This window comes from Ictalurus punctatus, unplaced genomic scaffold (genome assembly GCF_001660625.3).
Source record: "Ictalurus punctatus breed USDA103 unplaced genomic scaffold, Coco_2.0 Super-Scaffold_100, whole genome shotgun sequence".
NCBI lineage: Eukaryota > Metazoa > Chordata > Actinopteri > Siluriformes > Ictaluridae > Ictalurus > Ictalurus punctatus.
The window spans coordinates 2,586,221-2,613,636 of record NW_026521086.1 but is presented as its reverse complement, the minus strand read 5'-3'; the positions used below and the strand labels follow the sequence as shown (position 1 = coordinate 2,613,636).

The 27,416-nt window shown below is 38.7% G+C and overlaps 1 non-coding gene and 1 pseudogene across 1 annotated transcript; one reads left to right on the top strand and one right to left on the bottom strand.

Moving 5' to 3' along the window:
* The first annotated feature begins 292 nt into the window (after positions 1-292).
* trnag-gcc (transfer RNA glycine (anticodon GCC)) lies at positions 293-363 on the top strand. Its single transcript has one exon. It is a non-coding gene; the product is annotated as a tRNA-Gly (tRNA).
* Positions 364-24,655: 24,292 nt separating this feature from the next.
* Positions 24,656-26,867, bottom strand: LOC128629724 (kelch-like protein 10; annotated as a pseudogene).
* Between the last annotated feature and the right edge of the window lie 549 nt (positions 26,868-27,416).

Sequence of the window (27,416 nt, the reverse complement as noted above, 5' to 3'; positions counted from 1 at the left end):
AGCACAGACACTCAACCATGGCTTATTATTTGCAGATAATAATGAATAAATTTTAATAAATAAGAATTTTAAGACTAAGTGAAATTGGACAATTTCTCACGGCACGCCTGACGATCTCTCACGACACACTAGTGTGCCACGGCACAGTGGTTGAAAAACACTGCTCTACGGTATGTAGACTGTATTACATGCGTGTTGAGCAGAGAGGAGATATTATAATATTATACAGTATCTGGAAATATAGTGTGTGACTGCTGCTGCTCACGGCACAGTCTTTAGTTATTTAAACTAAGCATTGGTGGTTCAGTGGTAGAATTCTCGCCTGCCACGCGGGAGGCTGGGGTTCAATTCCCGGCCAATGCAGAAGTGTAACTTTTGAAAGTTAAGCCTTCACCAAAAGAACATTACAAGCCTTATCATTTCTGCCCAAACTAGTCGAACTCCATAGGGAGGGTAACCATGCTCGTGAGTTTCCTTGGTGGAGTCCAAACAATTTAGAAATGTTTTTTTTTTTTTTTAACTTTTCCAGCCTGACTTCGCAATCTTGTTTGACTTTCGCAAACTTGTTACTTGTAAAGGAAATTTGTGAGCATCAACAACTCAGAAAAAGAGTTGCTGATGCTCACAAATTTCCTTTACAACTAACAAGTTTGCGACGAGGATGGGATTCGAACCCACGCGTGCAGAGCACAACGGATTCCAACGGAGTCCATCGCTATGAGGGTCTAATTTTATTCAAGTCTTGAGGTATGAGCTGTGCCGTCATATAAACTGAAGGGTGACGATGCGGCGAGACGGCCCAAAGGTCTCACAGAACGGGACAATTCCATAGTTGAGCTGTCGCAATGCAATCCAATCCTTGGTCGGCTAGGTACCGACTACCTATGGACTGCCCATCTCAGCGAGTTAAATTTCTTTGGAAAATGTAATACAGCTCATGGTTGCGAAACACGTAGCCACAGTGCTAGCTTTTCACATTTCTCCATCTCTCTCAAGGATATTCAGCTGGCCTGCCGTATTCGCGGAGAATGCACTTAAACAACAACTCCATCTAATATACACAAAGGCTCTTTTAAGAGTCACTTCATCGTCTCAGAAAACAGCTAATTTTATTTCTTGGGCTGTTGGAATATTTAGATAAGAGAAGGGGACACACACACATATATATATATATATATATATATATATATATATATATATATATATATATATATATATATATATATATATATATAAATGCTTTATATTTCTATCAACTTATAGAAATGTTTATTATTCGTTATTAATGAGTGAACTTTATTATGATAAATATACTGCTATGTATATTACATAATGTTTTGTTGTTTTTTTATAGATGATGATGAACAGTGCAGAAGAGCCGTGTATTGTCCTTATGTGAAAACTAGACAATGCACAGTAATAACGCCGATGAGCTGTGTCTGTGTACAGTAGCCCAAATCTGCCTTCTGTTCCAGGCGGCGTTGTGTCTTGTGCTAGATGGAGCTTGACTGCCCTCGTGTGTCCAGTTTAAATATTAGAACGTGGTATGGAGAGCAAAGGATATATATATATATATATATGTGTGTGTGTGTAAATGATGTAAAAGGCTTTCTATCAACATTAGAAAAAGGTTAGTTATTAATTTTGTATTTTTATGATAAATATAGTGCTATGAGTATTACATAATGTTTGTTTTTATAGAAGAGCCGTTAACTGTGGTTATGTCCGAACAATACAATGCACAGTGATGAGCTGTGTCTGTAAAATAGCCCAAACCTACCTTCTGCTTCAGGTGGCGTTGTGTGTTGTGCTGGATGGAGCTTGACTGCCCTCCTGTGCCCAACCTCGGGAACGGCAATTTCCCAGCAGCGGTATCCTGTCATAAGAGTACATTTGTAGTTAGGCCCGAGTTGGGTAAGAAATATTACATGGTTTATATTACTGTGTCCCCGTTTTAACCCGTTCATGATCATTATTGTATACATTAAAAAGATAAAGGTAATGTTCTTCCCTATTTGTGGATATTCTCGAAGTGAAATAGATGAGGCCACCTAGGGAACACTAAGTTATCTAGGAGCAGTGATGAGAATGACATGTCTAATAACATTAGAAATACATTAATAATGTTATTATAATAGAAATCAAGGTGTGCACTTTAACATTATAAAATATACATACACAGCAAAATCCACAGAAACAAATCCACTCTATTGGAGTTTCATTTCAACACTTTTAAAGTGTCCGGAGGGGTCCACACTCCACAGTGTCATTTTAACACTTTAATAGAGTTCACATCAACTCTTTGTATAGTTGAAATTGAACACTACTCAAGTGTTAGTTTCTCAACACCAGTGTGTAGTGTTAGAAATTAATTCTCATAGGAGTAATTCATTAAATCTCATAGTGTTAATTGCGTACTATTAAATGAGTTGCCTCTAACACTATAAAGTGTTAATATGCTACTGCACAATTAAAATAACATTTAAATGATTACAAATCTAAAAGGCAAATAAAGAAAAAAAACAAGTTGGTTGCTTTATAATAGTTTTCTTTTTTCAAGGGTGTTAACATTACTGACCCCTCAGGTCAAGTCTTTCTAAATATAACAATTGGGCACTATGTACTCTCTTTGATTATTCTCATTAGAGCACTGCTGATCAAATGGCCTAAAGTGTGTCAGTTCATTCACAGAGATGACAGAAAACTCATCCATTTGGTTATCTTCTATACAGTATGCATTGAAGTGGTCATCATAGTACATCGTTTTTACATTGCAGGAAATAATGAAAGCACTCTCTTCATATATTATTATATCACAGATCTTTTTGAACACAGGGAGATCATAGGTACATCCAGTGCATATGAACACACCAACCTGATACTAAGTACCATAATGTCTGACCCACTTTGTACTTGTAACACTCAAACAGGCTTCTAAATATAATGTCTGACTGAGTTCTTCCCCACCTTGCAAGTTACAGATGGTTTTTGATGTAGGACCAAATTCAAACCTTCTAAAACAATCATTTTCATAGTTAAATGGCAATTGACGTTGATGTTGCTTCAATAATGATTTAATGAGATTCTTGAAATTTGTGCAACATCTTTTGAAAATATGGTGCTTAGCTTCAAATCGCATTCACCACATATGGATAAGAGGTCCGATTTTTTTATGCATCTCAGATAGTGCATCATCAAGTGGTGCTTGGGAATCGACCTCTTGTCAGGAAACAATTCTTTGAATAGAGTATGGTGATCACAGATCAGATTACCTAATTGATGAAAACAGTGTTTTATTCTTCTACAAGTGTCTGAACTTGTACTTTCAGGAGTAACAGTTTTAAGAACTGCATCTCGTGCTTGGATTTTAACATCATTAACAACTTCTTCCATTGAACAAACAATTGTTTGGACAGCACTTTCAGAAGGACCTGAGGCTTGCAAATGAGCAACAATTGAGCCACACATTGAAGCTGACTTCAGTAACAACAGAACTTTGTGAAGGATGTAAAGCGGCAACAGAATTTGGGCGATCATTTGAACATTCCGCCTCATATTCTCCCTGAGAGGAAAGATCCTGATTAGTATCGATCTCTTGATCAATAGTGTGACTATGTACTTTGCTGAGGTGATTTCGGAAGCCACTATAAGTACAAAATGATAACGGGCAACCTGGCTCTCCACATTTTAAATGTAACTTTTTGCTAGGATATAAACCATGTTGAAATTTTAAATGTTGACAAAGGAACCAAACAAGTTCTGAAGTGTGATTTACATACAAAACATGTGAACATATTCAAGGCTGTTAATCTCGCTGCAGCAATCTCTCTTTAATTATTTTTTTAAAGACTGGAACATTTTTAAAGTACAAAACAGTTTATACTAACCATTGTAGTCCTCAGATTCAGGTTCAGTTCCTGACAGCAGCTCGCCCATATTCTTAAGAGTTTTGCAGTCTGCAATGATTTTTGGCTTGAAGAATGTTGACCACTTTGCCAGGAACTTCTGAGACACTTCATCACCAAACATCATGGAGAAATCCTGGTCGATCTATAAACAAGGTTTATACAGGTTTAAACATAACGGACATAAATGGATGAAAGGTCAAATACTAAAAATTCAGATCTGCTGTGTTATTTATGCATACATTTGGGATATAAAAGATTAGAACATTGAATTTCTCAGTTTGGACCGGCCTGTTGGTGTTACGGTGATCATTGAACAACTCCTTTCTCTACTGTACCAGTGAACTCATTTAATAACTACAGAGAAAATTTCCTTTTCAAAACTACTTCCAAAGCTAAAGATTTTCTTACCAATCCAGGTACATCAAGGAAACGAGGGAACAAATCCAGGACTGAAGATGATGCATCCTCACCGACTATCTTCTGCCGATACTGGAAAGTCGCTCAGTCTGATCTAGGTCAGTCACTCCTAATGGTGCGTTCCACCAAAGGGGTGACACTATCAGAGTTGAATTCTAGAAAACAGTTATAACACTCCATTTTGACACCAACTGTTTCATGGTACAGTGTGAAATCTAACAGATTAGACAACATACAGAGTTAGATCAATTCCAAGTAGAGCTAGATTGATTCTATTCATAAACACCAAAAATTTAACTCTGCTCAATTTGCTGTGTAGGAGCAGTGATGAGAATAGAAATTTTTTTCTAATGTTAGTTGAAATTTCAAAGATTAAGGTAATGTATCATACATTATTACATTGCAACAAGAATGAAGTGAAGTGACTCTTAGAGTGACTCTTTGTGTATGTTAGACGGAGTTGTCATTTAAACGCGTTCTCCGCGAATGTAAAAAGACAAAAAAAAGCAGGGAAAAAAATAGGTAACTTTGAATTTATGGGTGCAACACGTCTCAAAATAATTTGGACGGGGCAACAGAAGGCTGGAACAGTAAGTGTTACTAAAAAGAAACAGCTGGAGGAACATTGTGCTACTAATTATGTTAACTGGCAACAGGTCAGTAACATGATTGGGTATAAAAAGCGTATCTTAGAGAGGCAGAGTCTTTCAGAAGTAAAGATGGGCCTCTGTACACCAATCTAAAAACTACATCTACAATTTGTGGAACAATTTCAGAATAATGCTCCTCAATGTAAAATTGTGAAATTGTGAAGGCTCTGAATATCTCATCATCTACAGCACATCATATCATGAAAAAATTCAGAGAATCTGGAGAAATCTGTGGCCCGAGTCTCTTTCCATAAATCTTAAATAAACACCTCCTTATAGATAGCTTCACCATATCAGCGACAAAGTTTTTATTAAAGTAGTACAGCACAAATCTGTTTATTATTAGAATTTGATTATGTGGAATGTTTGCCAGAGAAGTCTCTGTGAATGATTTGCTATCATAGAAAGGATAACTTATTACAATGAGCATATTAATATATACCTGAGATATGAATTGCTGCCTTCAGACCTTCTGACCTATCAGATTCCAGAGTGCAACAGCAGTGTGATATAATTTGTATTAAATACACTAAAATCTCTATTAATTCCATGAAATTTGCAGAACATCAGTTTACTGTTACTTATTTATTAATTCATTGATTTATTTATTTTACCTGAGTGATATTACAGTCAAGAATTTTGCCATTCTGACTTACAGGTGGCAGAAATATATCTGAAACAAGAAGAAGAAGAAGAAGAAGAAGAAGAAGAGGAAGAAGAAGAAGAAGAAGAAGAAGAAGAAGAAGAGAAGAAGAAGAAGAGGAAGAAGAAGAAGAAGAAGAAGAAGAGAAGAAGAAGAAGAGGAAGAAGAAGAAGAAGAAGAAGTGTGTGTTCAAAGAACAAAAAGAGAAAAACAACATCAAATGTGTGAGGTTTGGGTTTAGCACTTGAAAATACTAGCTAACTGATGTTATAGGTTTATTAATTAGAAGTACTAGAAGTTTTTTAGTTTGTTTGTTTGGGAAATGTATCTATGAAAAATTATTACCACAAGGTTTGTACAAGGTGCTTGAATTTGGCATTTGGAAATTTAAGTACTGGAAAACCTTGAAAATAGCCAATTTTTTAATGTAACAGTGGTTAAAAAGTGCTTGAATGATAAAAAGTCAATAAATAAAAAATAACAATCACTTTAAAGGGTTTATTTTCAAAAGAACACGAATACAATCCTTTCACTCAAAATATGACTCCCTGCTGCAGCCCCTCCTCCTCCTGCCGTTCACTCATTCATTTTAACAGGGACAGCTTCGGTCCACTTCTCAGACCCCTTTAGCAACTTTTTTTTTTTTTTTTTTAAGCATCTAGCGACATATCTAGCGACTTTTCGGACAAACCTTAGCTACTTTCCGTAGAAGAGAATGGCCAGTACTGCCCGGCGAGTGCGAGGTCCTGCTTTCAGAAACAGAAAAAATGTCCAGAATGTCTCTGAAACACTTCAGCCTATGATTAGCCCTGGATTCCTGGGAGGACACTGTAGCAGTCTCTGAGGATTTCTTCTCATCACTCCACTGTAAAAAACAACAACAACAAAAAAACCTAAAGCACTAAATGCTAGCTTCATCTTCTTTTAATTTGATTGTCAGTGCTCAACTCAAACCAACAGCAGAATTATTAGAACTATCGGGAATGATTGTGTCTAAAATCAACCACTGATTATATCCCACTTGTTTGTTTCTAGATTGTATGATTTATTTAGCCAAATCTAAACTCACCTCTCCATTTGTGTAACTGGATACTCAGGATAATGAAATTTCACTCTCGTTTCCATCCACCCCCTTCCATTTTCTAACACTATTTGTGTGTAATTGTACCTTGACTATGTAAGCATTTTTTTTTCTTTCTGAATATGACTTTTTGTAAGATTGTAAATTTTGTATAAATTCAATAAAATTCATTAAAAAAGTAAGGGTGGTAAGGGACTCGGCAAAGAGGCGCGTGGAGGTGTTCGCGTCGTTCGGTGTTAGAGCGTTTAACCGCGGAAGCCGTACAGGGTGCGCCCCTGGCGTTTCAGGGCGCACACCACATCCATGGCGGTCACGGTCTTTCTCTTGGCATGCTCGGTGTAGGTGATGGCGTCGCGGATCACGTTCTCCAGGAACACTTTCACCGCGAGTCTCTTCATAGATCAGACCAGAAATACGCTTTACACCACCACGCCGAGCCAGACGGCGAATAGCCGGCTTGGTGATCCCCTGGATGTTATCGCGAAGCACCTTGCGGTGACGCTTAGCGCCTACTTTGCCAAGTCCCTTACCACCCGATATGACAAAATCATATTCAGAAAGAAAGAAAAAAAAATACTTACATAGTCAAGGTACAATTACACGCAAATATTGTCCCACACTGAAGAGTCTTTAAACCAAGATGTGCTGCTTTTTAATCTTCTTAGTTCTTTTTGAATGTCTTTGAATACAACATCATTGGATATAAACGTTTGATTTATAGTCATTCTGGCTCTTGTTTTCCAGAGTTTAAATTTAGTCAAACATATTATGAACCAAAAGAAGTCATGCTGAGTCTTGCTACAATTTTCTTTAAAAATGCCATAGAAAATTGAGTTCATATTTATTTCTATATTAAGACCAATGGTTTTTAATTTAGCCCATGTTTCTTTAGAGCGATAACACTAACAGGAAATGTTCGAGTGTTTCCTCTTCATTACAGTTAGGCATCGGGCATTTACTGGTTTTTACGAAACAGCTCCATTTTACAACCGCTCTTACTGGGAGCCTTCTTACAGCGACTAACCAAGTTGTATCTCTCAGGTGTTCAGATAGGATTTTATTCTGTAAGTTTTGGAGACATTCTTTGTTTTGATCTTCCTCCAAATTTCTGAAAGCCACAGGGTTACTATAAACTCGATCAACAATTAAAAGATATATTTCTTTGCTCGCGTCTTCCACCCAATCGATGTTTAGATCTTTAAATTTGTTAGTGAAGTCGGAAAACATCAGCTTATAATACGGAATTCCTTTCCTCGATGGACCTTTTTTAGATTTCAAGTTGGAGATGTTCCCTATCCATTCTGTTTGCCTGCCAATACCACTCGCGATGATTTTGCAATTACATATTACACATACTAAGTCTCCCTCATGTTTATTTCATGTCATTTTTATCCACAACACACTACACTACATTATGCATTATGCACAATAGATTTGAAGTCTTCGCTGACTCTGGACCAATAAGGGAACCTGCAAATGTAAGTGAAAACCAAATTCAAGGTGTCTCAAATCAAAAAACTGCTGTAGATTTAACATTGACAAAATATTTCAAATTGTTACAGGCTCTACATCATTCAGAAATTCTGGCGGCCACAACACCGGCTAATCCTTATCCACCAAGTGTGTTCAGACAGGTCACAAAATCTTTCATTAAACCTTCTCCAAACCAGTCAACACAGGAAAGGGTCAATCAAAACACAGCACAGTGGATGGACAATAATATAGAGATCTTAAAAGAACACTACGATGAAGTAATAGCAACCATTTTGTCTGAAGTAAGAGAATTGGACATCCAGGCTTTCAACAGAGCAGTAACCTGGAGCAAAACAAGGTATAGAAAGAAATTCACAGCGAGTTCAGCACAGACCCTGAAATCAATGTTAACAGAAATGCCAAAAAAGTCACTCGCCCCATTGGCTTAGTCCTTCAATGACCCTGAATCGTTTCCACCTCTTAAACCGAGTACGTAACCTGTTATGGGTTCCTATGTGGGGACCGTAAGGGAAAATAGGGGGTTCGGTAGAGAGGGGAAAGCCAGACTTTCATTAACCCCAACACAGGCTGGCCCTAAAGGAAAAAGGGGAGAAAGGAACTTAAAACAACATGCAGAACAAACAGTAGAAGTGCCTATGGTCACAGATTTAACTAAGGAACTACAAATAATAATGGAAGAGAAACCAGTTAGTTTACCATCAACCTCTACTCTACTGAGGGAGGACCTGGAGAGCAGGAAACAAACCAAGCAGCTTGAACCATACAGCAATGTAGTGTGTTAGGAAAGTGGTTTCAATGGTATGAAGTCCTGCTGGAGGAACTTGCAATCAGAGATGTTCCATCACATCTGTGGAATTGTGATGTATTTGGCCTACAAGACCAGTTTTACTCTACCCGTGTGGTTGGGGAGATGGGTAAACCCTGTGTAGAGGTTACTGCTGGGGAGAAAGGAGAGACCACGACAGTCCTTCAGCATTCAATGCAGCAGGAACATTTAGGGTGTGCTGCTGTCAGTGCAACTCATTGTACCACGAGAGCTGTGGAGAAGATGTGCTTTCTATTAAATGAAATATATTTACGGTGTTGCTGCTATGGCACACTCAACACAATAGTGTCAATTTACTGTTAAAATTAAAATGATTTCAGTCAAAATTACCTGTTATCTTTTTATATTGGTCCATTTTAACTGAACAGCCGGCCCAATTTGCCTGAACATTGTGTTGTGGCTCAAGAGGGTTCCTGCCGATACTCTAACCCTTATAATTTTAAAACAATGATACTTTTTCATATTTTTAAAAGAAATTTATATTGAAGAGACCCATGCTAATTTATAAAAAAATCATTAGAGATCATGATTTGATGAGATGATGAGACATGATAGCTTATTTGATGGTATTATAAATCATTTTCCAAAAAGTGGCCCATGTTAGCTGACTTCACCCTAGCCATATGGAAAAGTACCTCATGAACACAGTTAACTATGGTGGTGGCTCTTTAATGTTTTGGGGCTGTTTATCTGCCAGAGGACCAGGACATATTGTTAGGATACATGGCATCATGGACTCTACCAAATATCAACAGATATTAAATAAAAACCTGACTGCCTCTGCCAGAAAGATTAAAATGTGCCGTGGTTGGATCTTCCAGCAGGACAGTGATCCAAAACATACATCAAAATCAACACATTTGGTTTACTGAACACAAAATCAAGGTCCTGCCATGACCATCCGATGTGTTGATTCTTTCAAGTCATTTAACACTAATGAGCAGTATTAAAAATATTAACATGGATCTGAGTCTGATAATAAAATTAACTTCTACTTGCAGTCAAATTTTGTAGTGTTTAGGACATTTAACACCCTTCCGTCCAAAAGAAACCAAAAGGGGGTACAAACTTTTACACTCAACTGTATTTTGGTTGAAATTGCACTAATAGAACAACTGAATTATACTGTACTGTATTATTAAAAAACATAGGATCTAATTTACTGTCACTATATACACTTTATATACACTTTACCTGGCTGCTATCACTATAACTGCTATGATCATATTTGGTATAAGCTAATTTGCTGAATACTCAGTCATAGCATGTTATGTTTACATTTATACCATTTTTCCATTATTGCACTACCTGTTATATGTTAAAGATTTAACAGACCTGTGCGACACATTTTTATTAATTATAAAAATTAATTATCACATAGTCCTATTGAAGACAGCATACCACCATCTAACATACCGCATGGTTATATCTAGAGATATAGAGATAGCACTTTAACATTTTACACTGGGTCAAAAAAAAGTCAAATCATTTATATTTATATATTTGCACTAGAGCAACAACTAATCAATAAAATGGATAATAATCGATGATGAAAATTATTGTAATGAATCTCATTATGGATTAGATGGCCGTATACTCTACTGTGTGGATTTTAGAAAGGTAATATCATCTCAAATGTATCACTAGTGATTTTTTTACAAACCGTAGTATAAGTCACGATGACGCATGATGTCATACGTACGCTAGCATTAGCAGACACTCAGAGTCACCGACACTGACTTTCTCCAGTTTACTCTCTGTCAGCGTTACCTATTATTCCCATGATGTCAGTCTCCATCAGATGGAGGAGAAATCATCACGTGACTGAGGAAGAAAATCAGAAATGCAGGGAGCATTTTATATTAAATACCGTGAAGCACAAAGTTATGTTTATATCCACTGTGTGTAAGGGGCAGGGGAAACTGGTGCACACTGCTTAAAAGGTTTAGTTTAATGTAAGTTTATTGTCATTATATGCTGTATCTGCGCACTTACAGTGTAAATTCTGTTGTTTATTATAACGTATGAAACTTAATGGTGGCCACACAAAATATTGACACTTTGGGCTCAATTTGGACATTTACACTTAGTGGTGTACTCACTTTTGTTGCCAGCAGTTTAGGCATTAATGGCTGTGTGTTGAGTTATTTTGAGGGGACAGCAAATTTACACTGTTACACAAGCTGTACACTCACTACTTTATGTTGTAGCAAAGTGTCATTTTTTCAGTGTTGTCACATGAAAAGATATCCAAATATTTACAAACATGTGAGGGGTGTACTCACTTTTGTGAGATACTGTATTTCTCATGGATTCATAGGGGTGCCAATAATTGTCACTCTTGACCTCATACTAACATACGGACTAAGTATAGAAAATATTATAATTTTTCCGCAGTCTGAAGTTGTCTCAGACCATTATCTTATCTCGTTCATAATACGAATTGATCATAATATTTCCACCTCGTCTCGCTACCGCGTAAAACGTACCTACACATCAGCTACTGCACCGAGCTTCATAAATAAAGTCACAGGAACATCAATTAGATTTGGATCACCGTCAGATCACATAGAACTCGATCATGCGACTGAAATCTTGGAGTCAACACTCCGCTACACGCTAGATAGAGTGGCTCCACTCAAAAGGAAAATAATTAGAGAAAAAAAATTAGAACCTTAAAACAGACAACTCGACAATTAGAACGTAAATGGTGTCAAACCAAACTGGTGATATTTCAAACAGCATGGAAGGAGAGCCTCCTGAAATATAGGAAATCTCTTGGCGATGCTAGAAAAATCTATTTCTCCACCTTAATAGGAGACAACAAAAACAATTCTAGATTCCTTTTCAGCACAGTAGCAAAATTAACTAGGAATAAAACCACTACAGAGAGAAACACTCAATCATTACATAGCAGTGAAGATTTCATGAAATTTTTCATTGATAAGGTTGAAAATATTAGACGTGAAATACAGGCCATTAAATTAAAACCGGACAGTACTGTAACAAACCCATTACATGACAATGTAGCAATATCAGATCAATGTTTAGAGTGTTTTGCTCCGCTTAGAGAGACCGAACTAGCTACATTAATCTCTTCAGCCAATTCATCAACTTGCATACTAGATCCCGTACCTACATGTTTGTTTAAACAGATTGGTCCAGGAGTAATTGAACCACTTCTAAATATAATCAATTCTTCCCTAAGCACTGGCTATGTACCTAAATCACTTAAATTAGCAGTTATTAAACCCTTGATTAAAAAACCTGATCTTGACCCGTCTCAATTGTCCAGCTATAGACCAATATCAAATCTCCCCTTCATCTCTAAGATTTTAGAAAAGGTTGTAGCAAAGCAGTTATGCTCGTACTTAGATAGGATCAGTCAGGATTTAGACCTCATCATAGCACAGAGACAGCGTTAGTTAAAGTAGTAAATGACCTTCTACTGACTTACGATCAGGGTTGTGTCTCGCTGCTTGTGTTACTCGACCTTAGTGCAGCTTTTGATACTATAGATCATACTATTCTCCTTGATAGATTAGAAAATGTTGTTGGTATTAAGGGAACAGTCCTCTCCTGGCTCAGGTCTTATCTCACCGATCTTTATCAGTTCGTAGATGTAAATGGTGATTTCTCCATGCGTACTGAGGCTACTTTTGGAGTTCCGCAAGGTTCTGTTTTAGGCCCACTGCTTTTTACTTTATATATGCTACCCCTAGGTCAAATTATTCGTAAACATGGAATTAGCTTCCACTGTTATGCTGATGATACACAGCTGTATGTTTCAGCGAAGCCAGAGGACAGACAGAAGCTTAGTAAAGTTGAGGAATGTGTAAAGGACATTAGACATTGGATGTTAATTAACTTCCTTCTACTTAATTCTGATAAAACAGAAATACTTTTATTAGGCCCACGTGTAGCTAGAAGTAATCTTTCTGATCACATGGTTACTCTGGAGGATCTTTCTGTTTCATCATGTGCAGCAGTTAAAGACCTTGGAGTGATTATTGACTCCAGCCTATCATTTGATGCTCATGTAGATAATATTACTAGGATAGCCTTCTTTCATCTCAGAAATATTTCTAAAATAAGAAACATATTGTCACTACATGATGCGGAAATACTAGTTCATGCATTCGTCACCTCTAGATTAGATTACTGTAATGCCTTACTGTCTGGATGTTCCAGTAGGAATATAAATAAGCTCCAGTTAGTCCAGAATGCAGCTGCTATCACACCGATATTATCAACACTGCATTGGCTCCCAGTAAAATCTCGCATTAACTATAAAATACTTTTATTAACCTATACAGCACTAAATGGTCTCGCGCCACAATATCTAAGAGACCTTTTGGTTTTATATGATCCACCACGACTACTTAGATCAAAAGATGCAGGCTATCTGACGGTACCTCGAATAGTGAAGGCTACAGCAGGGGGGAGAGCTTTCTCTTATAGAGCCCCACAGTTATGAAACAGTCTTCCTATTAGTGTTCGGGACTCAGACACAGTCTCAGTGTTTAAGTCTAGGCTTAAAACGTATTTGTTTACTCAAGCCTACCCTGACTAGATTCTGTTCTACTAGTTCGCAGTCATAATTATCTTTTTTCTCCCTCTCTCCTTTCGCCGAGCCCCACACGAATTTATGGAGATACTAGAGATCCAGATCCTTTCTGCCTCTGGATGGAGCTCAAATCTTCTTTAATTCCAGACTGCTGGGACTACGGCTGCTCCTAAGGCCATACAGACTTCATATGAATCCATAATGAACTTTTTCACAATATCTGTTGTTACCCAGATGAGGATGGGTTCCCTTCTGAGTCAGTTCCTCTCAAGGTTTCTTCCTCTTAAAACATCTTAGGGAGTTTTTCCTTGCCACCGTCTCCACTCAATAGCTTTCTCAGTTGGGATAAATTCGCGCCTTTAATATCTGTATACCATGTTGATATTTCTGTAAAGCAGCTTTGAAACAATGTCTACTGTAAAAAGTGCTATACAAATAAAATTTTAAAAAAAAATAATTGTTGTGCACCCATGTAACATTTTTTTAATAAACCTGTTTGCAATTGTTTATCCATGAGAGCAGAGTATTTTTGTGAATTTTTTGAACAAAAGGTTTTGTTCTTTGCTCATATTTACCAAGGGTGCCAATATTAGTGGAGGACACTGTACATGTTGTCACTTTCGGGTGGAAACCTCATATGACAAACTGTTACTTTTCAGGAAAAAAAACCCCTGTATGTTGTGCAGTGAACTGTTACAGTTGGAAGTGTGGCTGTACATAAAAAAATGTTTAAATGACATTAATGTTAGATTAAAAAAGCCTTTACAGACTTGGTGTTTACTGATGAAATAAAACGCTGTATTTATTCAAAGCAACCAGTTCTTTATGTACCTTCAAGATCACTGTTCAGCTCTGCTGTGTGGCACATCAATCCTTCAACATGTAGGTGCAGTGGAGTTATGAGGCTTTACCAAAAGTTTTAGAGATTGAGATTTAGTCACAAACACTTTTTAATACTTTTCATTGGTTAAATATTTGTGAAACCCACAGATAAATGTAAAGGGTGACCAATACCATTGTTTTATAAAGAACTTAAAGAAGGAAAAATGATCAAATCTGGAGATACTAGGTTTCCATGTGACAGTGACATTATACAGATGGGTGAGAAATTAAAGGGAAAATTAACAGTGTCTTAATAAACAGTGTTAAGCCACCATGTGTTCCCAGGACAGCTTCAATGTGCCTTGGCATTGATTCTAGAAGTCTCTGGAATTGTACTGATGGAATGGTACACTATTGTTCCAAAAGATCATCATTTGCTGTCTTGATAATGATGAAGACATCACATAGACATAACACATTGGTCTAAAATCTCCCATAGATGTTCAACTGGGTTGAGGTCAGGTTAGGCCATGACATATCCTTCACATCATTAACCATTCATTGACCCCTTGTGCCCTATGGATGGTGCATTGTCTGTTTGTAACAGGATAGAAAACCATGCCAGAAAAATGCCCTCACCCCTAACTCCTTTCTTAAGGGTGTTCCTTTAATTTGCCACCTATCTGTACGTCAATTATGAAAAACATGGCTTCATTTTTATTCAATAGATATTTATAAATTAATGTGTAAAACTAAATCCAGTGACTGTCCTAAACATCTGGGGACCTTATGCAAAACTTTATGAAAGTGCCCCTGTCACTGTGCTCATATAATAATTTTATTTATTTATTTTTACAAATCGCACAAGATCTGGTCTGTTAGTCACACCAGTTCATGTGTGTGTGCATAATGTGTGTGCATGTAAGTATGAGTTGACAGCAATTTGATTGACAGCAGTGGTTCTTGAGGCACAGTTGTTCAAAATAAGGAGATCTACAATTTGATATAAAGAATTTGTGTTTGTGGGAAACATCACATGATATAAAATCCACACACACAAAACAAAATGTGATGGTGCCTCCCAGTGACCGTTTGGGTTCAAATTCAGCACAGACCTCTGGGGTCAAGAGTCAAACCGCTCCACTGAGTTTTGTTACGATTGGCCTCGATAAACCTTGTCTAATCACTGATTATATTAATCTATCATGAATAGATTTATTTATTATAAATATAGAAATTTGCCCCGCTGCTTTGTTTACAGGTGCAGAGAGAACCGTGTGTTTGAAATTCAGCTTGGACCTCGTACACAAATTGCTGAAGTCTGATACGCTACAGGTTTGTTACCACAGGAATAAGATGCTTTATAAAATAAATCTATATATGTACGAGTTTTTATTTTAATTATTTTATAGATGAATCTTTAGTTGTTTGTTCATAAACAAATTTTACAATGATGTCTTTCCTTCCCATCGCTATTGACCAAACTGTTTTCCCACTTATCTTGGTTAAGCCTTAAAGTCATGTAATTTCCATGAATACAGGTTTGTCTTAGTTTTATTCTGCGCTTTAATATAACTGGTCGCTGCTTTGTTTTTTCTTTTGCAGTCCTGTTGCATTTACAGAGAGGCTCTTTTGTTGACTAACAACTATTACAAAAATATTAGGCATCATTTTATAGTTTCTATCCAGTGTATATATTTAATACAGCATAAATGACTCTACTAACTTTATGATCTATTGAATGCACTTGTTTATGGATTTGTTTCGTGTGTGTGTGTGTGTGTGTGTGTGTGTGTGTGTGTAGGAGGAGCTACAGACGAGGGGAGAGAGCTTCACCTCGAAACTGCAGTATCAGCGGTCAGCCACAGAGAACGTGTTCATGTGTTCAACGTGTTCCTGGCCGTCTCATCGCGTCTCTGTTCGAGCACAGCTCAGTGGTGGAGCGCGTGAAGAGTCCTGCTGGACAGACCTCCCCTGGTGAGAGTAAATTTGACCATGCAGACCCTAAGCACCAATACTCAAGCAATCACGCACCATTTTGATTGCAACTTGAATATTTATTAGGATGTACAATAGCCTCTTTTTTTAATGGTTATACTCATGAAAGTGTGGACTCATGAAAGGTTAGGGTTGATGTACTGATGTTGCTGGTCATTTAGAATCATGATGTGCCTAAATGTCAGCAAGCGAGGCACGGTTCTGGAAAGTCTGGAGAAAGTACGGAATTTTTTTTCATGGTGTAGATCAAGATGTGAATTTTTGCTGTCAAACTCGGAGCACCGAAGCTTTACATTTCCTTATTGTCTGTTCAAATGCAGCCTCCGTAAGTAATGTAAGAATCGAATAATTGCTCAAGCCAAAAAAAAAAGTTTCCTATTTCATTGAGAACCATGCAGCCCTTGGTAGAGCTCGACTGCGTATCTTGCAGCAGCGGCTGAGAACTGTCCGATGTCATTATCCAGCACGAGAGTGACCTCTAGAGGAGAAATAAAAACTCATTCTTGTTATTTGAAGTGTTTTTTAATTAATTTTGGACATCTCTATTTTTATTTGTTATTTAGAGTGTGAAGGGAAATTCTCTTATCATGTACTCTTATATTATGAACTGCTATCAAATACCTATGATGAATGTATTCGTTTAATTACCTTGTATTCATTTAATAACCTCCTTAAATAAGCTGATCAACTGCTATCCTTGGTTATATTATGTATTTCCATGTCAACATGACACAGGACATATTTTGTATAATGACTATGTGCTGTGTGTTTTGTTTAAATCTGTCTGACACCTGGACCAGTAGAAACGCACTGCTTCTTATCAATGTGTATAAATACTTTTGTTTTGCATGAAATAAACCGTGTGTGTGTGTGTGTGTGTGTGTGTGTGTGTGTGTGTGTGTGTGTGTGTGGGGTCATTTGGACTCTCCAGGCCTGAACTCTGCAGTAAACCACATTTTCTAGCTCATAGCAGCACAGAACTAAAAGTTAATAGAAGTAATGGTAGAACAGGCTGATAGGGCTGATGGAGATCTGAAGACATAAATATGAGATTCCTGAGACACTTGGAAATCTAACAGAGTGCTACATTAAATAAACGTTTATTAATAGTTAATATATTATAATTCATTTTAAAAAGTGCAGTACATTTTCATGGTTCAGTCAGTACTTTATTTTTGTAATAAAGTTCAGGAATATTTTACTTTGAGTGTTTTCATTCAGTATCAGTTTTACAAAACTTCTGCCTGACTTGGTTATTGGTATCAGTAAAATCCACTATCGGTCGACCCCTAGCCCTAGGGTGCATAACAAAAGGCTGCTTTAAACAGTTTTTAACAACAGCATTTACTCATCACATCTTTTCTGTGGCACTTTTGTTTGCCTGACCAGACATTCACGCAGTGGCTAAAGAGATCGCACCAATTAACGGTGTTGACCTTCTCAATATCAGTAATATCCTTCTAGAGAAGTGGCTTTGAACACCAGGGCAGACAAATGGCAAGGTAAGAGGTTTTCAAACACACGCAGGAACTTTAAATGCAGGCTGAAAACTGAGGAATAATTCTCAAAGCATCTTATCAAACAAAGCAACTAAATCTTTAAAACCCCCATAAAGGCACAGATTATTGAGCGATTATTAGTAGCAGTGTTTGTCACTACAGGACCTCCAGTACCAGGACTCTGTGACTGATCTTACTGAGGATCCTGATCTCATGAGGTGAACTAAAAACTCCTCCATTATACTTCACAGCTCTGTTTCCCATCAGAGAAAAGTGTTTTATATACACATTTCTTTTCTTCTGTTTTTCAGAGTGGTGTATTTGCTGCAAATGCACCCCATGGATATGAGGCACGTCTGCTCAGTCCCATCCTGAGTGCAGAGACACAGGTAAATTATATAGCTGTAGCTTCAGCATGTATATGATTTCTTCCCATTTTATACTGTATTAGTATAATTTAAAGGGCCAGTGGGTAAAAACAAAGCTCTAAAGTTTACATGTACAGTAACACTGTAATTATTACCCTACCTTCCCTCCAAGCCCATATACATGTATACCTGCCTCCTACAATTTCTGATGGACAGAAGTTTATCGTCATGTTCATTTGCAACAAATCTTTCATTTACTGGATGAATGAACGTCAGCATTCATTCATACGCCTCGTCCCATATGAGGAAAGTATATCTGGAAAACTAAGCGTTAAGTATCGGACTTGACACATTATACTGGTGTGTAAAACCTAACACTAACTTTTTTTTAAAGAAAAACAAAGTACACAATGATTTATTACATTAATACTAAATAACGTTATCTGTATATAGTTACACTTCATATAACTTATGTTTGGGGCTGCAGCGACTAGTCTGAATAATCAGTACACTTCCTGTAGAAGTCCCTGTAGAAGTTATTACAATAAAAACGATAATGTTTAGAATGAGCACATTAGTCTGTCTTTTTTTGTTGTTGTTGTTCTTTTCTCAGCTGTTGGGAAGATCCGGTCTCAGACTGACATTTGAACACTGCAGCTGTGCGCTGCTATGCCTCATTCACCTTGTAGACACCTTGTTATTTTATAATCAATATTTGTCTCTACTGTATGTGTGTAGGCTGCGTGTCTAGTAGCAGATTTGTGTTTGGAGTACGAGGTTCTACGCTATCAAGCGATAAGATTTTATTTTGAAAAGCACTGGATACTGGTAATATGTGTACAGCAAACGGACTTTTATTTATATCTGCAGAAATATGACACAAGTCCTAAAAGTAGATAAAGAGAATCCAGTTAAACAAATTAGACAAAAAGATTGTACTTGGTCATTTATTTATTAAGGAAAATGATCCAGTATTGCAAATCTGATAGTGGCAAAAGTATGTGAACATCTAGGATTAGCAGTTAATCTTAAAGTGAAATTAGAGTCAGGTGTCTTCAATCAATGGGATGACGAAGAACAGGGATCTGTAAGAGTCTGATCTTCACAACATATTTGTGGAAGTGTATCATGGCATGAACAAAGGAGATTTCTGAGGACCTCAGAAAAAGGGTTGTTAATGTTGATCAGTCTGGAAAAGGTTACAAAACCATCTCTAAAGAGTCTGGACTCCACCAATACACAGACAGTTAGTTTGTGTACAAACGGAGGAAATTCATGACCATTGTTACCCTCCCCTGCAGTAGGGTCCAATAAAGATCTCTCCAAAATGAAGATATGTAATAGACTGCTAGGTCACAAAGGAACCCAGGGTAATTTCTAAGCAGCTAAAGGCCCTCTCACATTGGCTAATATTCATGAGTCTACCATCTGGAGAACACTGAACATCAATGGTGTACATGGCAGGATTGCAAGGAGAAAGTCAGTGGTCTCAAAAAGAACAGTGCTGACCTTCTGCAGTCTGCTAAAGATCATGTGGACAAAACAGAAGGATGTGGGAAAATGTTTTGTGGATGGATGAGACAAAAATAGAATTTTTGGTTTAAATAAGAAGCGTTATGATTGGAGAAAGGAAAACACTGAATTCCAGCACAAGAACCCCATCCCATCTGTGAAACATGCTGGTGGTAGTGTCATGGTTTGGGCCTGTTTTTCTGCATCTGGACCAGGACAGCGATTTCTAAAGGGAAATATCAGGATATCTGTCTGTGAATTGAATCTCAAGAGAAAGTGGGTCACCCTGAGCACACATGTCATTCCAAAGAATGATTAAAGAAGAATAAAGTTAATGTTCTGTAATGGCCAAGTCAAAGTCCTGACCTTAATACAGTAGAAATGTTGTGGAAGAACCTGAAGCAAGCAGTTCATGTGAGGAAACCCACCAACATCCTAGAGTTGAAGCTGTTCTGGACTGAGGAACGGGATAAAAATCCTCCAAGTCGATGTGCAGGACTGATCAACAGTTACCCCAAACGTTTATCTGCAGTTATTACTGCACAAGGAGCTCACACCGCTTACTGAAAACAACAGTTCACATACTTTTACCCCTCACAGATATGTAATACTGGATCATTTTTCTCAATAAATAACTGAGCAAGTATAATATTAATATATATTATTATTGTTATATATTATTATAATATACCAGAGCTTGATGCAGAGCGAGCACTTTCGGCCCCTCATGAAGCATTTGGTGTTAAAAGATCGGTCTGATCAGGTGGAGGAGATGGTTAACTACCTGAACAATCAGATCAGGCAAGTTGTTCCTAAATATCACAGTTTTCACACTGACCTCACAGTTTTTAAGTTAGACTTTGTTCCAGACTGTTATAGCTCATTTAAAAGCAATTAATCACACTACTTTTTGAGAAACAGGATATTTTATGAGCACCAACATGTTTTCATTTCACAAAAAAACTTGCTTTATAAATGTCTCAGATTTGGCATCATGCATCTCTGAGATTACAACAGTCAGTAGAATATCAATAACATTCTATTTCATGATAATAAAACATTAATTCACATCAGTTTCATTTCTATAAATCACTTCTAACAATAGATATTGCTAGAAAGCAGCTTTACAGAAATCCAGAGAGGGCAAGAGTGTGAGGGGGCGTGCGAAGGAGAGAGAGTGAGAGAACCCTTGGAGAGAGAGAGACTCCTAAGTGAGACAGAGAGAGAGTGAGAGAGAGAGAGTGAGAGAGAGAGAGAACCCTAGGTGAGGGAGAGAAAACCTTTGGAGAGAGAGAGAGAGAGAGAGAGAGAGAGAGAGAGAGAGAGAGAGAGAGAGCCCTAGATGAGGGAGAGAAAAACTTTGGAGAGAGAGAGAGAGAGAGAGAGAGGGAGATAGAACCGTAGGAGAGACAGAGAGAGAAAGAGAGAGAATCCTAGCTGAGACGGAGAGTGAAAGAATCCTAGGTGAGACAGAGAGTGAGAGAGAGAGAAAAGCCTTGGAGAGAGGGAGAGAGAGAGAATCCTAGGTGAGACAGGGGGAGAGAGAGAGAAAAACCTTGGATGGACTGGACTTTAAAATATCCTTTAATACCAAAGATTACAATTTTTTCCCCCTCATAGACGAATCAATTAAGCATCATGTTTCAGCACATCATATTATCACTAAAAAAACCTCAAATAAATATGTAACTATTTCCGTTATAATCAACATCACAAATACATTGATTTACACCCCATTTCTGTTTAAATGTTTCAAGGTCATTAACATTAACTTGAAGTAAGTATTCAGTTCTTAGTGGTGATCTTATTAAATCCCTGAGGGCTGAGTCAACTTCACTAGGCTTATTGTCACACAGTTTCTCTTTACATGTCAGCCAAAAACACCATCCTACACCAAAAACACCATCCTACACCATCCTACACCAAAAACACCATCCTACACCAAAAACACCATCCTACACCATCCTACACTAAAAACACCATCCTACACCAAAAACACCATCCTACACAATCCTAAACCAAAAACACCGTCCTACACCAAAAACACCATCCTACACCATCCTACACCAAAAACACCATCCTACACCATCCTACACCAAAAACACCATCCTACACAATCCTAAACCAAAAACACCATCCTACACCAAAAACACCATCCTACACCATCCTACACCAAAAACACCATCGTACACCAAAAACACCATCCTACACTATCCTACACTAAAAACACCATCCTACACCAAAAACACCATCCTACACCATCCTACACCAAAAACACCATCCTACACCATCCTACACGAAAACACCGTCCTACACCAAAAACACCATCCTACACTATCCTACACCAAAAACACCATCCTACACCAAAAACACCATCGTACACCATCCTACACCAAAAACACCATCCTACACCATCCTACACGAAAACACCGTCCTACACCAAAAACACCATCCTACACCATCCTACACCAAAAACACCATCCTACACCATCCTACACGAAAACACCGTCCTACACCAAAAACACCATCCTACACCATCCTACACCAAAAACACCATCCTACACCAAAAACACCATCGTACACCAAAAACACCATCCTACACCAAAAACACCATCCTACACCATCCTACACCAAAAACACCATCGTACACCAAAAACACCATCCTACACCATCCTACACCAAAAACACCATCCTACACCAAAAACACCATCGTACACCATCCTACACCAAAAACACCATCCTACACCAAAAACACCATCGTACACCATCCTACACCAAAAACACCATCCTACACCATCCTACACGAAAACACCGTCCTACACCAAAAACACCATCCTACACCATCCTACACCAAAAACACCATCCTACACCATCCTACACGAAAACAACGTCCTACACCAAAAACACCATCCTACACCATCCTACACCAAAAACACCATCCTACACCAAAAACACCATCGTACACCAAAAACACCATCCTACACCAAAAACACCATCCTACACCATCCTACACCAAAAACACCATCGTACACCAAAAACACCATCCTACACCATCCTACACCAAAAACACCATCCTACACCAAAAACACCATCGTACACCAAAAACACCATCCTACACCAAAAACACCATCCTACACCATCCTACACCAAAAACACCATCGTACACTATCGTACACCAAATACACAGTATCAAGACTTTATATTTTACACACTGACTGTGTAACAGTTTCATGACTTTCAACAGATCAACTGTCTTACATTTTCTCTCTCTCATTCTCTCTCTCTCTCTGTCTGTCTGTCTGTCTGTCTGTAAGTGTGTGTAGGAGATGTGTGTATATAGAGATCCAGACAGAACCCTTGCCCCAGTTGTTGAGGATGGTGTCGGCCGTTACGCTGCAGCTCGGACTGCAACACTGCCTGTGCCTCTGCTCCAAAGTCCAACCTCCACTCATCTCCCCCCTCGTCCTCCTGTCCAGTGGCCCAGCCCATGAGCAGGACGCAGACTGGTGGAGCTCTTCATCACCCAGCAGGGGGCGGGGCTAACCAGGGGGAGGTGGAGTTAACAGAGAGGCTATGTGTATTTGAATAGAAAGAGTGTGTGTCTGCGTTCACGGCTGCCAAAATGATTTTATTTAACCAGCGCACATTAAACAGAACATACTCTCACATTTGCATGTTATTGCTTATTTTAAAGTTTTCTGATGATTATTCTGGATTTACTTTTTTATGCAATATTACTGATTTATTTATTATTTGCTGTTTATTATTACTAATTACAGTGTATGATTACTTATAAATTAATATCAACATCAACAATAATAATAGTTAATATTAATATGATTTTAAATGACGTGTGTGTGGTGATGATGTCAGACAGCGGCGGTGTGACTCCGCCTCCTCGGTGGCTCGAGTCTCTGATGAACATCTGTTTCTCTGAGCTGGACTTCAGCATCTGCACCGTCACTGTCTCCCTCCTCATGGACCTTGTGGGTCTGACGCAGTCCGTCGCCATAATGACAGCAGAACGGGTGGGCGTGGCCGACTCCGCCCAGCCAATGAGCCCGAGCCAGGGTTGTGTTGCCGTGGTGATCAGGCTGCCGCTCACACAGGGGATGTCACATTGCTGACAAAACAGACTTCTTCAAGGTGAAACGTTAATCTGTCTTCATTTCTTTCATCCCGCTCTCACTCTTTTCTCCTTCCTCTCTTTCCTTTTTTCTTTATCTGTCTCTCTTCCTCTTCTTTTCCACGGTTTCTCCTGCTTTTTAGTAATTGTGTCCTACCTTTTTGTTCCCCTACCATGATTTCTTTCTCTTTCATATTTATCATTTTTATTGTTCCTTTTTTGCTCTTTCTTTCTCTCCATTATTTTTTACATTTCTTTTCTTCACACTTGTTTGTTTCAAACTTTATCTGTCAGTCACTCATGTAATGTGTTTGTCTTTCACTTTTTGTTTTCCCTCTTGATTTCTGCTTTTCATTATTTCTATTTAATTTTCATTCATATCTCTCTCTCTATCATTCTCTCTCTCATCCTCTCTCTATCTCTCACTCACAGACAAACATATTCTCTCTCTATCATTCTCTCTCTCTCATCCTCTCTCACACACACACATTCTGTCTCTCCTTTTCCTTTACTCTTTGTCATTATTTTATGTCCTTTTTTCCTAATCCATGTTTTTTTTTTCTTGTTTGATTGTAGTGTAATTGAATCTGGTGTGTTTATAGTATTATCCGAAAGTCTCTTGCTGTGGATCCGCTGGTATTAATGCTGCACTCCGTTGTACTCGAGCTCTGAAAGTACAGAACCAGTTTTCCGGCGTTCCGATCTGAAGGCGTTCTGGCTCAGAAATAATGGTGGATACTCTGACAAGGTCATATTTGAGTTTGATAAACCTATTAATAAGACTTACATGAATTATTCCTGTGATGCACAGAGAGAAATGATGTATAATCGTCGTCCCCTGTCTTCATCTTTGCTTGTAAATATGATCCGTTACAGTGATTTTATCACATTAGTGAATTTGGGCTAAAATCAGCGGAATTACGTCACGAACCTAAACTTATGACATAAAAGCTACAAGTCATCAAAGTCCGGTTTCATCACATAGAAAATAACGTGAAGGGAATTCTGTTTAGCGTTGACCACATGAGTGCCACCATATCATTGTGATCTCAGGTATGTGTACGTGTGTGTGTGAGAGCTCTCAGGACTGTTCTATCACACGTCTCCACGAGGGACGTTGTGGTTTTACAAGTTTCAGTACAACGGCTTGCGGCATAAGAGGGGAAACAAAAGGCAAATTCAGTAGTTTGACTGCTTCAGAGTGGTTAATTTGATTCTCGAGAACAAAAGGATGCTGATGAAGGAAGAGGTTCATTTGTATGTCTCAGACGTTGGCAGGGGGTGTGAGGTAGAATCTGGTGCTCTGTGAGCTCTGAGGGACTCTGTAGGGATCGTCTCGGGGAGCAGCATACTCTGCCATGTTGGGTAAACCAGACAGCACACAGAAGCTCAGACCACAGCGAGAAATCCCCATGTTTTCGATTGCATGCCATTCAGAAGTCTGCTTATCATAACACTCCACTTCATCCATGGAGGTAGAGCCGTTATCTCCTCCAGCAATGAACAGGAGATCGTCCAGCACCTCAATGCCGAAGTTGCTGCGCTGGTTGATCATGGCTGGACCTTGTGTCCACATGTTGGTCTGAGGATTATACACCTCTACATTGCTTATTTGATTAACACCATCATTTCCCCCGACAGCATAAACCCATCCTCCGTACGCAACCACGCCCAGTCCACGCCTTCTGATCATCATGGGGGAGATGAGGGTCCACTCTTCCGTCTGAGGACTGTAATACTCCCCCGTGAACAAACACCTGTTCCCGTCAAACCCTCCGCATATGTACACTTTGCCATTCAGTACTGTAGCGCTAGAGTCACCCCTTGGTTCGTGCATCGGCGCGATCATGCACCACCGATCATTCTCAGGTTCATATCGCTCTACTGTATTCAGATGTTCGAAGCCATCAAATCCTCCCATCGCATAGATACGACTGTCCAGCACACACACGCTCACGTCACACCGGCAAGAGTGCATGGGGTTCACCTGAGCCCAGGTTCTGGTGATGGGGTCAAACCTTCTCACACTGTTGAGGAAACCCTCACTGTTGAATCCTCCGATGCAGTACACGAAGCCATTCAGATACACCGTCCCGTGATAGGCTCGTGGACTCTCGTCGTTGCATGTGACATTGACCCAGCGTGCTGCTCGCGTATCATACGCTTCTATGTTTGTTGTACAAACATTTGTACAGTTGTATTGAGTTGTATTGAGATTCTTGTGGCCATAGCCACCGATGGCCAGCAGAACGGCGCCAGGCAGGCGGAGTCTCTGGAGATCAGAGCTGAAGGAAGGCTCGGGTTGAGGTCATCGATGCCCATCAGAACTCTGGTGACGATCAGCTTACATGTCATGTTGTCCATCACTAAAATGTTGTTGCTCACATTGTTCATAAGGTAATCATGTGTCAATAGCCCCAGACGCACCCTGGGCAGTAACACTCCTATGTGCGCTTTCCGTTTCCATGGCGCATGTTTGATCCACTGTAAGATGGCTTCAAACACCACGCTCTCCTGTTTCACGTTCAGTTCGTCCTTCTCGATGATCTCGCTCAGCTGCTCGACCGTCAGATCCAGGAACTCCTCAGAGAGGCGCACCATCTCCTCAAAGTTGTGCAAGATTAACCGGAAGGCCTGCTGCTTCAACCTCTCGCAGAAGTAGGAGTGAGCTAAACGACAGATGTTAACGCAGTTCTCGGGACACAGCTGAGCCTTCAGGAACATGCAGCAGTTGTTCAGCAGGCTGTTCACCAACAGAAGTAGTTATATCATACACTTTCTGTCAAACTGTCAATCAAAGTGTTGTGTGTGATAATTTATGACCCTCTGTGCTTCCCTGACTGACAGGTCTGTAGGGGTGGTGAGGGGGGTAACCCTATGGAGTTTATCAGATGGTCAATCTGGCTCCTTTGTGTCTGGGGGTGTTGTGGAGAGGTGTGTGTTGGGGGAATAGTCCCCCTCCTGACAAAAGGTGTTTATGTTAATGAGTTTGGTTTTTGGTGGGGTGAAATACGTCTGAAAAGAAATAATGTTTTTAATATGGGGCTGTGTTTGTGTTACTTTGTGGCGTTATTTCGTTTGTGTAAACACATTGTTAGAAAAGCATGATGTTTGAATGTGTACATATATGAGTAGAATATTTGTTTTGTGAAATAAATGAAAACAATTGTTGATTATGTTTTTTAGGGATCCCGTTTTACCTTTGAATAAAAAGTTTAGGAGTTAAAGCGTCTTTTTTTAAAAAAAGAATCTGTTTAAAAAAGAATCTGTTTAAAATAATCGTTTGTATTACATACATTCTAAACGCAAACCTTCAGGATGTAAAAAATGATCAAAAGAGATGTTTAAAAAGAATCCGTATTACCAGGTTTCCCAAAAAACACATAAAAACTTTAGGAGGTAAAAATGGTTAAAAGAGCTGTTTAAAAAGAATAGCGCGTATTACACGACTTCTAAACAAAGATCCTTACGAGGTAAAAATGTTAAAGTGCTGGCTAAAAGAATC